We start from the raw sequence: 12,690 nt of genomic DNA, 5'->3' as shown, positions 1-12,690 counted from the left end.
ACAAATAAGAATGTTATTAACACTTATTGTTTGAGACCAGAGAGACGTCAACGTTATAACAAAATTATGCATTATACTTGTATACACTTTAGTTTAAATAAGTACGAACAAGTACCAGAGTTGTCATGGTTTATATATTATAGTAATAATTATTTTGATTTTGGATTTTCATAATGTTAGCAATATTTGTTTCTATCTAGAAAATAACCCGGAAAGTCGGCTTAGACATTTGTCCAAACTGCTTATGTCTATAAAATCAAACAGGAAGCAAAGAATAACAAAATAATTTCCAGTAGCTAAATTTGATAGTGCGAATTCTTTTCTATTTATCAAAATTATACACACATATTGCATTACATGAAGTGATTAAATAAATAATGTGAATGCAATCACAAAACATTTATTCGTATAATTACTCCATGATACATAGTAAATTGTGAATGTAGCTGTTCTCTAACGTTTTGACAGGTCTCAATCACGATTTTTCAGCTTCTTTATTTATAGTATTTTGAGTCAGATAGTTTTTTTAGCAGACTTAACTTGTAGCTTTTAAAATGTTAATCATATAATTAAAATGATATGTTTCTAATTTTAGCTACATATTTAAATATATTTCTGCACTTTAGCGCTATTATTTATTAAATTACATCTTCGGAGGCAACTTCGATCAAACTTAAATAAAAATGCTGATGAAACAGCGTGAGGTAATAAAAATGTTGAAAGTAAACATTTTAATCAATTACAATAAAAATATTCATAATACCATACTATTTTTTCTTTAAATTTAATTGTAAGTGTTAACGTTGAAAACATTACCGGTTAGCCTTATACCATATATACGAATTCACCCACTCCCATATACTACATATTCGTTATTCTAACAATCCGTATGATGAATATGTCGTCCAGTGTGCGAGTTATATACTTATTTATAAAATTAATTGAAAATATGTTCTCTAGTGTACCTGAGCAATGTTCAAATTACATAATGCAATCAGCCCGTCAGATTTCATTGAAAAATATCTGGTTTACCACTGAATATGAATGGAATTGGTCTAAACCTCATATCCCTAATATAAAGAATTTCCATCCTGATCTTCAATATATATTAATAAGATACCAAATTTGACTGTTATTCATTCACGATTTCGTCGAATAATGAATGTTGAATGCCAACACCTATGTATAAGTGTTTCGCCGGCTTTGATCCTTGCAAGTTACACCCGAATTTGGCCCTTTCTTACTTGTTATTTAAATGTTTTAATTCTATCTAAAAGTATGTATTAATAAAAATTTCCATATTATTGCAACTATTCTTCATATTATATTTTATCAAAACAAAAAACAAATTATTCTGTTCTTATTTTCACTAAATACTTAGATAATTTAATAAAGCAAGATAAAAACATTAAAAGTATAACCGGCACCGTTAATATAGAATAAAATAGTCAGCGTCAACTTCAATGATCGATTGAGTATGGTTTTCTTACCAATAAATCGTTACAGGAATGCAGTTTTATTTTTAGCCGATCTTTTTTGAAAAAGTAAGGACTCTTCTGTGCATTGTAGTATTTTCAACACCAATAAAGCACCATATGACTCACCGCCCAGCGTGAAACACCCGATGCCTAATAATTGATATGTCTCTCTTCAACTTCCAACGTTCCACTCACATAACCCCAATTATAAACAACCATACATACATACATGCGGTTTTTAGCTCACCAAGAGTAGATAGAATAATCATGAGCATATTATATTGAAATTATTTAATTTATTTCTATGCCATTCATTCCTTTGTTCAATAAATTCAAATGAACACGTCCGGTGGGTTTGTATTATTGTTGTCATTGTTAGGATCTGTTGTTATTACTAATTTTTTGGTATTTATACCCTGGACAAGGTATATTAAGTTTGCCACGAAGTTTGTAACAGCCAGAAGGAAACGTCGTAGACCCTATAAAATATATATATAAATGATCGTGACGAGCTTAGTTGATTTAGCCATGTCCGTCTGCCTGTCCCTCTGTTTATATACGAACTAGTCCCTCAGTTTTTAAGATATCGATCTAAAATTTTGCACCTGTCCTTTTCTCACTAAGAAGCTGTTCATTTGTCGGAACGGGCGACATCGGGCCACCATAGCATTTGTATATATAAACTAAACAATCAGAATTAAGTACTTGTATAGGAAACTCTTTCATTTGACGAGGTATCTTCACGAAATTTAGCATGGATTAAGTCCATAATTCAATCTCCGAAGAAATTTTATAGATCGGATGACTATATCATATAGCTGCCATATTAACTGAAGGATCAGAATAAAGTGCTTGCATGGAAAACTATTTCATTTGACGAGGTATCTTCACGAAATTAAGCACGAGTTATTGTCTATGGCAACAATGTATTCTCCGAAGAAATTGTTCAGATTATATCACTATATCATATAGCTGCCATACAAATTTTACGATCGGAATCAAGTTCTGTGAAGGGTATTATAGCTTCTGTTTTTTTTGCATTCGCTTCGACGCGTGGGGTTATTATTTTGTAATTACGTATGTATGTATTTGTGTGAGCAAACGGGTTATGAATTGTAGTCGCGATTTTCATACTTAAATAGGGGGAAAATCAACAAAAGTCGCTGACAATAAAAACTCAATCACATAAAGGTTCCGATGGTTTATAATGACTTAAAAGTTTTCACAAAAACTGTAAAATAGTAAAAACAAGTTTATAAAATGAGATTTCGACCTAAAGTATGTACATAAATATCTAAAACTATCCAATACCAACAAAAATATGGAAAAACCAAGAAATAATTTTTTGCTGATATTTTTGTCCAAAATAAAAATGAAATTACAATGTAAATTAGTCCACGCGATTACCTATAGCTGTGTTAGCTAAGTTAAATATACAAACTACGATTTCAATAACATTTAAAAGTAAATTTTAGCTGTTTCTACGTATATACATAGTTTTATATTTTCAATATACGTATATGTTTTTTTTATACCAAGATTTATTAAAAAAATAAACTAAAAAATTACTCTTTTCACGAAAATAATAGTGCCTATTTTGTTGAAAGTAAAACAGAAAAACATCTAGTTAACAACTAAAATTTTAAATACTAAATGTTTTCGATTGACTAATATTTGGTTGTAAAGCTTTTTTTAATACATCCATGCCATGCCTCCTTGACCATTAGCGAAAGTTGTGTTCTATTTGATCGATCTGCTTTTGCTAAAACTTGTTTAATATTTCCCTATACATTTTCGTTTGGATTCAGGTCCAGTACCTGCGTTGGCCAGGACATTAGGGCGTTTTTTTTATGCAAAACGCTTCTTAGCTAGTTTGTTCGCATGTTTTGGACCGTTATTCTGCTCAAATGTTTTTTTTATAGGCATTTCCCAGCTGGAAAATGGTAACATAACATCCTCTAGTATCTTTACAAACACTGTTCGGTCCATGGTGCCATAGATCAAATGTATAGTACTATTCTCATTTCTTTTTTAACAATATTTAAGAGCAAAACTGAAGTAAATTTTTTTTTAGCAAACTTATGCTATTAGTAAACATTGTACCAGAGTGATATAGTTTTGTTTCCCGAAATGTAGTCTCTGTTTTTATCTAAATAAATTTGGGATCGTTTTGGAGAAAGTTAGTTTTAGCCCAATATGTATATCTAGTCTGGCCAGTTCGTCGAAGATTGGCTTCCGTCGTCCACAAATCCCTGGTTGAAAAATTAAAAATAAATTTTTTAATCATAAGCATCGGCTTAAAAATTAATTAATAAATATAGAAATTAAAAAACCATACACAACATGTATTTACCATCTTCTGCTTCTGCCGAAAGACTCTTTAGTAATGCGTCAAAATATACAATAGTAAGACCCCGCTTAACACATAGGAAACGTCCCATCAAATAAGAGCGTTATATGATACAGCACTAAACGAGACTATCTTAACATGTAAATAAGGGGGTTAGGGGAAGATAGATAGAAAATTGGCAGTAATTGAGTTTGAAAAAAATTAAACCAAACAATTATTTCTTATAAAAATAAAAACAATATAAACGAATATACTTATAAAAACAAATAAAATTCTAAATCAGTCAGATCATTTAGTCTGTTTTGGTTTTTCCAATTTTCTACTTTTTGTCAAGAAGGCATCTATGTTAATGTAGTTTGCGTTTTCTTTTTTGCATCTATAACACCCCGTCTTGATTTTGAACTCATGTCAAAATTTGAATAATTTTCAATAAATTTTTCCAACATTTCAGTCAAATCCATCCCTTATTCGAAAGCCTTACTGTCAATATATTTTGTTTTCCTCTTGCTCAGCTAATTAGCTCATCATTAGAAAGAGTCACTCCTGTGCGATGTCTTACTTACTGTATAATAAATTAAAATATCAGCATTTTGAACAAGGAATATTTGCTAAAGCAAATTAAAAGTTAGAAAAAAGCGTTAACCGAAACTAGAATATCCTTCACAAATAAAACAAATAAGGAAGGGCTAAGTTCGGATGTAACCGAACATTTTATACTCTCGCAAAGTCAAATGGTATACTCGTTTGAGATTTCTTTGTGGATTGACTGATATTTTCGGTAGAAGGTCAACTATAGGCACTGCAAATTTTGAACGCGGTTCCTATAAAGTCATCTCATACCATCCCTGAGATAAAATTTAATGTCTCTGGCGTGTTTAGTGCTTGATTTATCGCGCTCTTAGTAGTTTTTAACAGTACCGTTACATGGGGTGTGGGCGGGGTTTTCACCCGATTTCACCCATTTTCACACCGTAGGTAATGGTGCTAAAAACATTTGTTTCCAGTGAATTTTGTTATTATAGCTTTAGTAGTTTAGGAGATATGTACATTAAACCTATTAGGGGCGGGACCACGCCCACTTAAAAAAAATTTTAACTGCAGATGTCCCTCCCTAATGTGATCTCGTGTACCAAATAACAGTCTTGTATCTTATTGCGGAGCTTAGTTATGACAATTTATTTGTTTTTGATTAATGGCGTTTTGTGGGCGTGGCAGTGGTCCGATTACGCCTATCTGTAATACCAACCGTTAGTTTTAAGTGGTACAAACAACCGTTAGGTGAACAAAACTATTATACTCTGTAGCAACATGTTGCGAGAGTATAAAAATTCATACGAGAACTTAATTTTGATCGGTCGGTTTCTATGGCAAATCCAGCTTTTGATTTGATATCTTGTTTTGTTACTCCAATTTTTAAATTAAAAATGTTGAATCAATTTTAAAGTAAAAAAATATTCCTACCCGATCATTTTGCATGTGGGTCCATCGTCTGTTTATATAATTCACTTAAGTTAACAAATTAGATGAAAGGATTTGTCTAAGTCCTTTTGTTATTTTCGCTCGGTTCTGAACAGGGTGCTGTAGTCGCTGTCTTTTTTTTGTAAAATTTCGAACTCTCTTCCGATTAGCGAGCACCTCCCTTTTAGTGCTAGTCTAGCCATTTTTGTAGAGTCGAGATATTATACATTTTTCGATGGAGGTGTGCTGGGTTTAAGGTTAGCACAGTACACCGCAATGCATTATTTCCAATTTTTGTTTTTTCTGACAGCTGTAACTCTCGGTGGCTTCTCGATCAGTCAAAGATAGCTTATACTTGATCAATGTGAGAATAAATTTTTGTAGGATCGTCGCAATTTTTACATAATAAACATGTAAGGCAGTTCTAAGTTCGGGTCTAACCGAACATTTCATACTTTTGCAACTTGCCAGAATCAAAGCCGGCGAAATACCTTCAGGTGTTAGCAAAACTTCATTTAAAACATTTGCAAAAGAACTCAACATTCATTGTTTGACGAAATCGTGAATGGAATGCAATCAAATTTGTATCTTTTTAACTTATGTTATAGGTTTAGTCTATGACCTATAAGTTTATTTATTATAATTTATTAGTTTTATAATTATATTTTATTTCCCATCACTGAAATTTATATTGAAATCATCCTCAAATAAGACTTATTTTTCATAAACTCAAGCGAAGAGGCTGAATTCTTCTAAATATCACACATTTTTCCAACCTAATCGGTTTAAAGACAAGTGGGACCCCGAAAATCACTTTATAAGGTATAAAGTTTTCCAATAAGAGTGATATTATTAAAAAAAAAAACAGACTAATTGTTAAGGAGATTCAAATGGTTTTTATTTAATGTGAAGTACAATCGATACAATTAGGTTCTGAATATATTATCATTTAAATGGCCTCCTCGACTTTTTTTGCAGGAACGAATTTGATGAACCCAATTTTCGAGTACTTTTTCCACTAAATCAAGTTGTTCTTCAAATAACCCCACCTTTTTGAGGCCATTCAAAGTCACAAGTTCTTGAAATTATCGAATCTCAAAAGGTTTTTCGTCATAATACGGTTGTTGCACGTGCTGTGTGGCACGTAGCCCCGTCTTGTTGGACTAGATATTGTCCAGAGCAACTTCTCCAATTGTGGCCATAAAAAGTTGGTTACCATCGATCTATACCGCTCTCTATTGACAATAACGGTGTCACCAGCTTCATTTCGATAGAAGTACGGACCGATGATTCCACCACACCAAACTGTCAATTTAGGTGAATGTAATGGTTGTTCATGAATAATTTGTGGATTTTCTTCGCACCAAAATCGACATTTTCTTAAAAAAATCGTTCTTGTTTTCAAGTTGCTCCAAGGCAAAATCAGCAAATTCACAACATTTACGGTGGTCCCATGCCTTCAGTTCTTGAGTGAGAACAATTTTATACGGATGCAAGCCCAAATCCTTTCTCAAAATCCGCCACGTTGTGGTTAAGACAGTCCCAATTCTTGAAAACGTCTTGGAATCGACAAATTGCGGTCTTCAGCAACACCTGCCTGAGCAGCTTTAATATTTTCATTACTTCGAGCGGTTGGCACTTGAACATTATGTAAAGAAAATGCACGCTCGAAATTTTCAACAATTGGACGAATAGTGAGCACAGGTGGACGATTATTACGACCATTAAATGGCAAAAGCGCACGAAAAGTTGCAAATATAGAACGATTATTTTGATAATAAAATTGAATAACTTGTACACGTTGTTCTTGCGTATATCTTTCCATGATAAGATTATAAACATTACTGAATAAAAAAAAAATTACAGATCATATTAAAAATGGCCGAAACGACACTTAGAAATCACATCATCCCTATTGAAAAACTTCATATTGATTTTATTCATTTTTCACATAACTACATTTTACTAACAGAAAACAAGTAAGGAAGAGCTAAGTTCTGGTGTAACCGTACATTTTATACTCTCGCAACTTGCAAGGATCAAAGCTCGGGAAATTACTTCAGGTGTTAGCAAAATTTTATATTAAAGGAAGTATTGATCCGATTCAACGCATTTTTGACACAAAAACATACTATTATCGAGAGTTTTATTTATTTATTTTATTGCATGAATTTAAATTATATATCTTACACATTAACCGATATATTCGGTAAAAAGTCAACTATATGCACTGGGATCCACATATTCAGTACCTAGGGGTTTGAACAATTTTACTTCTTTAGACAATTTTTAGTCACAAGGTGGGATACTTTAAACGCATTCTTCACCCAAAGTTTTATCCCGATACATTCATTAATGCTTGCTTTACATTCTGGAAAGTAAAATACAGCGCACGCTTAAAAACGTGAACACCCAGATACGTAAAAACACTTTTTTTGCATTGGCTACTCTAAAACGGGAACAAGGCAATATAGCTCTGAAACATGAACAATAAACGTTTCAATGTTTGAATGTATTATGCATCGACCTCAAATAATTCTGAACTTGGGGAATCTCTTAATAGTAAATTACATGTTTTGTGTGTTTGACATTAAAGGAAAAAGCTGAAATTCTCAGTCATTTACAAAAAGGGTCGAGTGTGACGATCTTAGCGAAGAAATACAACGTTGCTAAATTCACAAATTCTGGCAATAAAACAATACGACAATTGATTTTAAAATGCGTAAACGATACATTTTTTACACCTAAAAAGGAAAAACTCTAGAGCTGCCCGAAATTGAGAAAACTCTTTATTGTGGGTTTATCCGTATGCTAAGTAAGAACTGGCCAGCTAGTGCTTTAATGCTGAAAGAAAATAGCAAAAACCTGCAACCAAAATTAAAGGAGCACAAAGCTGATTTTTTCGCTAACGCTAAGAAAAATAGGAAGTTGCACTTCGCTCCTTGATGAGCAACATAGTCGATCTCTTTCACAGTTTAAATGCTGAGGCTTGTCCGTGAGCGCAGAAAAGATATGTAAGTTATTGCAAATTTGTTTTTTATTGAAAATGTTATAGTGAAGGTACGTAACCAATCGTTCATGAATGGAACGAAGATATTAAGATAATAATGCGAAACAAGAGACGAAGACTGCGTTTCAGAGACACTTTTCAACAAAGATGTACAGTGGGTACTGAGTGTACTGAGGCGCCTATTGGAGAAAGCTGTATTTCAATTATTAGAAAAACAGAAAATGTAAAAAAGAAGTCTGAGTTTTTAAATAAGAGTTTTCTCAAACTCACATTTCCTATCATATCTCTTAAGTACAAAATAGTACGTATACGAAACAACAATAAAATGTGAATTTAAATTTACAAACGTGAACCATTCACAAATAAGAACTGCTTTGGTTTAATTAGTTCACGTTTTCGAGCGTCCGCTGTAATCAGATGGAATTTAAAATTGTGTTATATGGGTAGTAGGCGTGGTAATCATCCGTAAAGAATATCAAAAGAATGTTATATACCGAATTTGTTTGAAATCGGTCAAGCAATTCCCGAGATATGTAATTTCACCTAAAATTGGGCGGTGGCACGCCCGTCGTCCATTTTTGACAGCGGCTCCTTTCTATGCCACCCTGGTTGTAAAATTTAATGTATTTGACCCATTTAGTTATTGATTTATGGCGCCTTTAAGGGTTTTTAACAAAACCGTTTTATGGTGTGTGGGCAGGGTTATTATCCGATTTCATCCATTTTTGTAGTAACGCACGAGGGGCTCCAGGAATTGTACTTACTGAATTTGGTTATTGTATCTTAAATGGCTTTGGAGATATATACATTAAGCCTCTTAGAGGGCGCGGCCACGATTATTTTTTCATCATTTGTAGTCCACAGGTGCCCCTTACAACTACCATCCCCGGTGCCTAATTACAGTTGTATATCTTAATTTAGTATTTACAGGTTGGTTGAAAAGCTTCTGCGCTCGAAATTAAAAAATACTGTTTTTGGTACAAAATATATTTTTTTATTCAATATAATCTCACTTAACTTCAATATTCCAATATGCCCCCAATAATTCTATGCCATCTCTATAATGACTCCGGAAGCTCTGCAAAATACCCGTCTACGGCAGTAATAGCTCCTTCATTCGACAAAAAACGCTATCCACGAAGGAATTGTTTCAGGTTTCTGAAGAGATAGTAGTCGCTGGGAGCCAAATCTGATGGATACGGTGGATGCTCAAGCAATTCGTACTTTAGTTCGTTGAATTTTGCCATTGTTAAAACATCTTTGTGAGCAGGTGCATTGTCTTGATAAAAAATGATTTTTTCACCCAGCTGATCCAAAAGACTGCAATAATATTCAGAGTTGATTGTTTTACCTTTTTGCAGGTAATCAATTAACAAAATTTTCTTTGCATCCCTGAAAAACTGATGCCATAACCTTCTTTGCTGATCCTTGTGCCATGACCTGCTTTGGAGCTGAACAACCAGCTTCAGTAGACAAGAACGTCTACTTGTTTCAATTAATGATGATGGTGGTAGATCCAAGTCTCATCCATACTTATAAAACGACGCAGGAAATCGATTTTATTCTGCTTAAAACGCTCCAAATTATGCTGAGAAATTTGTTTTCGATCCAGTTTTTGTTGAATTGTTAACGTGTCCGGCACTAACTTTACAAACAGCTTTTTCATATGTAATTATCCATGTAAAATATGAAGTACTCGTTCGTCTGACATGCCTATGGTATTCGCAATTTAACGCTTAGTTTGGATCTTCACTAACAATATTAAGAACTTGGTCAATGATTGCTTGTGTGGTTGCGGTTTTTGGTCGTTCTTCGCTTGGATCGTCTTCAAGGCTAGTACAACCACGTTTAAATTCACCAACCCAAAATTCAACGGTTCGTTTTGATGCAGGACTCCTTATACACTGCTAACCATTTTTTTTTAAATTTCCTTTACTTTAAATTACTTGTAAACAAAGAATTAATGGACAGAATGACTTGTAACTTTACATGTGTTCTTACGACAGATGTACCAACTTGAGAAAAAAAAATTTGGAGCTATTAGTGCTATTTATTGGGGAGACCAACCAACTTTTCATCCAACCTGTAGATGTGTAGATGTAGATTAATGGCGCACATCTACGAGCTCGTCCTCACTTTTTTTTGCCCAAGAACACGTGTATCCAGTTTCATTACAGAGAGACATTCGGATTTCAACTCATCTTGTCATCATGATTATTTATATGTATATGTATAACCCTATATCTAACTCCATTAGTTTTGTGTGATGCAAACAACCGTTATGTGAATAAAACTATTATACTCTGTAGTAGCATGTTGCAAGAGTATAAAAATTGTATAACTGATTACATACCGTTAAAAAAAACATCTTTGGTGACAAGGTGTGGAAAGCCAACTATGCTTCGAGTCACACATCTTCTTTCACTTAATTAAGCTGTCGTTACTCTATGCGCTTGTTTAACTCGTATAAAGTGAGGTAAGACTGCAAGTTTAAATACATACAGACGTTTTACACAAGCTGTTGAAATGATAATTCTTTTAGATGAAGTTAACGTATGGAGCTTCGCCTCTATTATATGTGTATATGAGTGTGTCGTTTTTTTTGTCATTTTGTATCAATCAATTGACGTTTGCACATTTTTTTGTTAACTAGTTTATCAACAATGCACAATGGAAACAAAGTGTATAAAATGACATAAAAAAACGAGCATCACGAGTTGAGGGAAGTGAAATAAAATACGTGCGTGTTTTAATTATAGGTTATGCTTACCCCACTGCTCGTGCCAAAAACCTTGAAGAGTTTCATCTCGCCGTGTCAACACTAGAGATGCTTATGTGTATACAAAAGCCCACACTTACAAAAGATTGTAATGCAGTGCATCGAATTGGAGCAGATGCCAATAGTGAGACGAATTATGCGAGAGAACTTGGAGCGGTAACCAACGCTTGAAACAAAATCATTTAATTTCCCATTCTTACGTCATCTCTTTTGCGTTTCATTGATGATATTGCACAATTTCGACTTTTATTCGTCCCCTCATTTGTTCTTCAATTGCATTTTCAACATGTGCATTGATCAGCATACATACATATTAAACCTTTTTATGGAACTCTGTCGCTTACCGGCGCTGCCCGTACTAATTTGTAGAACCAGTTATCTGTTTTCTTCGGAGAAACGTAATAAAAACAACGCGATGCGATATAGTCAAATATGAAGACACATGCACTTATTACTTTCAATATTTTTATTGATAATTCAATTTATTCGAGTTTATCATTGGTGTCAAGGAATGAACTTTATGTTACGGATTAGAATATTTATTGTATTTAGTCACATTCCATATTTATTTCTTATAAAAGACGCTGTGCTTTGTCTTTGCGAAACCGGTTTTTTGTTTAATTACATTGACCACATTATTTAACAGTTCAAGGGATTTTCAAAAGGTTTGTAAGATGACACATTTGTTTGTTGTAAAGATTTAACCATTTCTGGTTTCGGTTATATTTCTGGATATAGTTCGGGTTTTGCGCCGATAGCCGCTTTCCTGTACACAGATCTTAAAATAATGCATGCTAAAAAGACATTTGACGACAATGAAAATTAAATGTTATTCGGCGAGACGGAAGTCTATTTTGAATTAAAATATAAATTCTACTACAAAAATTAAAGTAGCATGGAGTAATAAAATGCAATATTTTCTTCGACTTGGATGAGATAGCTTATAAAATATACCTATAGAGGAAATTTTTCTGAAGGTGGGGTTGTTCCACTTTTTGCAAATATTGACTCGCTAATTTCTCGTCTCCACAGATATTCAGAGAATATGTATGTATGTGTTCGTAGTGAATTCGAAACGAATATATAATATAGACATACATATGTGCATATTTACAAGAAAACTTTGGTAAAATATAATACTTCCACTACAATCATAAATTACCCATAAAAATATGAATTTACATAGAATCATTAACAGATGGTACATGAGTATGTACGAGTTTGTAAAATAATGTGTGCACACCGAGCAATAAGATCAAAATCACTATAAATGTAAACTGCATTTACTTTTTAATAAAATGAGATTGTATGGTCTTTTGGATCATTCGTATGAATATTTGTTAATGTACATATATGTGAAGCCATACTCAGATGGATAGAGATATGAGTGTGAGTGTGAATGCAACAACGAAAAGTGTATAAAAACAAAAAAGTTAAATAAAAAGAAAAGAAAAACATAATAAGGCTTAGCTAAAAGCTTTTTCTACAATATGTCAACAAACGTCATAAATAATCGCTAAAACAAATAAAAAGCCGAACAGCAGTATGATGAGCATAGCCGTCTTTGCCTTTTTCGGCTTTTTAGCGCTCGGATTCAGTTCTGATTTTTTTTGAA

At 33.1% G+C, this 12,690-nt stretch overlaps 1 protein-coding gene and 1 long non-coding RNA gene across 12 annotated transcripts in view; one reads left to right on the top strand and one right to left on the bottom strand.

Annotated features, from left to right (window-relative positions):
• The window catches only part of Frl (formin-like protein), a 139,512-nt gene that overhangs the window by 65,591 nt on the left and 61,231 nt on the right, over positions 1 to 12,690 (top strand). The gene's annotated exons all lie outside the window — the stretch shown is intronic.
• LOC118683094 (uncharacterized) overlaps positions 3,075 to 12,690 on the bottom strand; it is a 64,853-nt gene continuing 55,237 nt past the window's right edge. The window contains exon 3 of the long non-coding RNA XR_004978921.2: positions 3,075 to 3,730. This is a non-coding gene — a long non-coding RNA (uncharacterized lncRNA). The remainder of the gene's footprint in view (positions 3,731 to 12,690) is intronic.

The sequence above is a fragment of the Bactrocera oleae genome, chromosome 6, assembly GCF_042242935.1.
Source record: "Bactrocera oleae isolate idBacOlea1 chromosome 6, idBacOlea1, whole genome shotgun sequence".
In the NCBI taxonomy this organism is placed as follows: Eukaryota; Metazoa; Arthropoda; class Insecta; order Diptera; family Tephritidae; genus Bactrocera; species Bactrocera oleae.
Note: the sequence above shows the minus strand (reverse complement) of the source record. Positions and strands in the feature narration are given on the sequence as shown.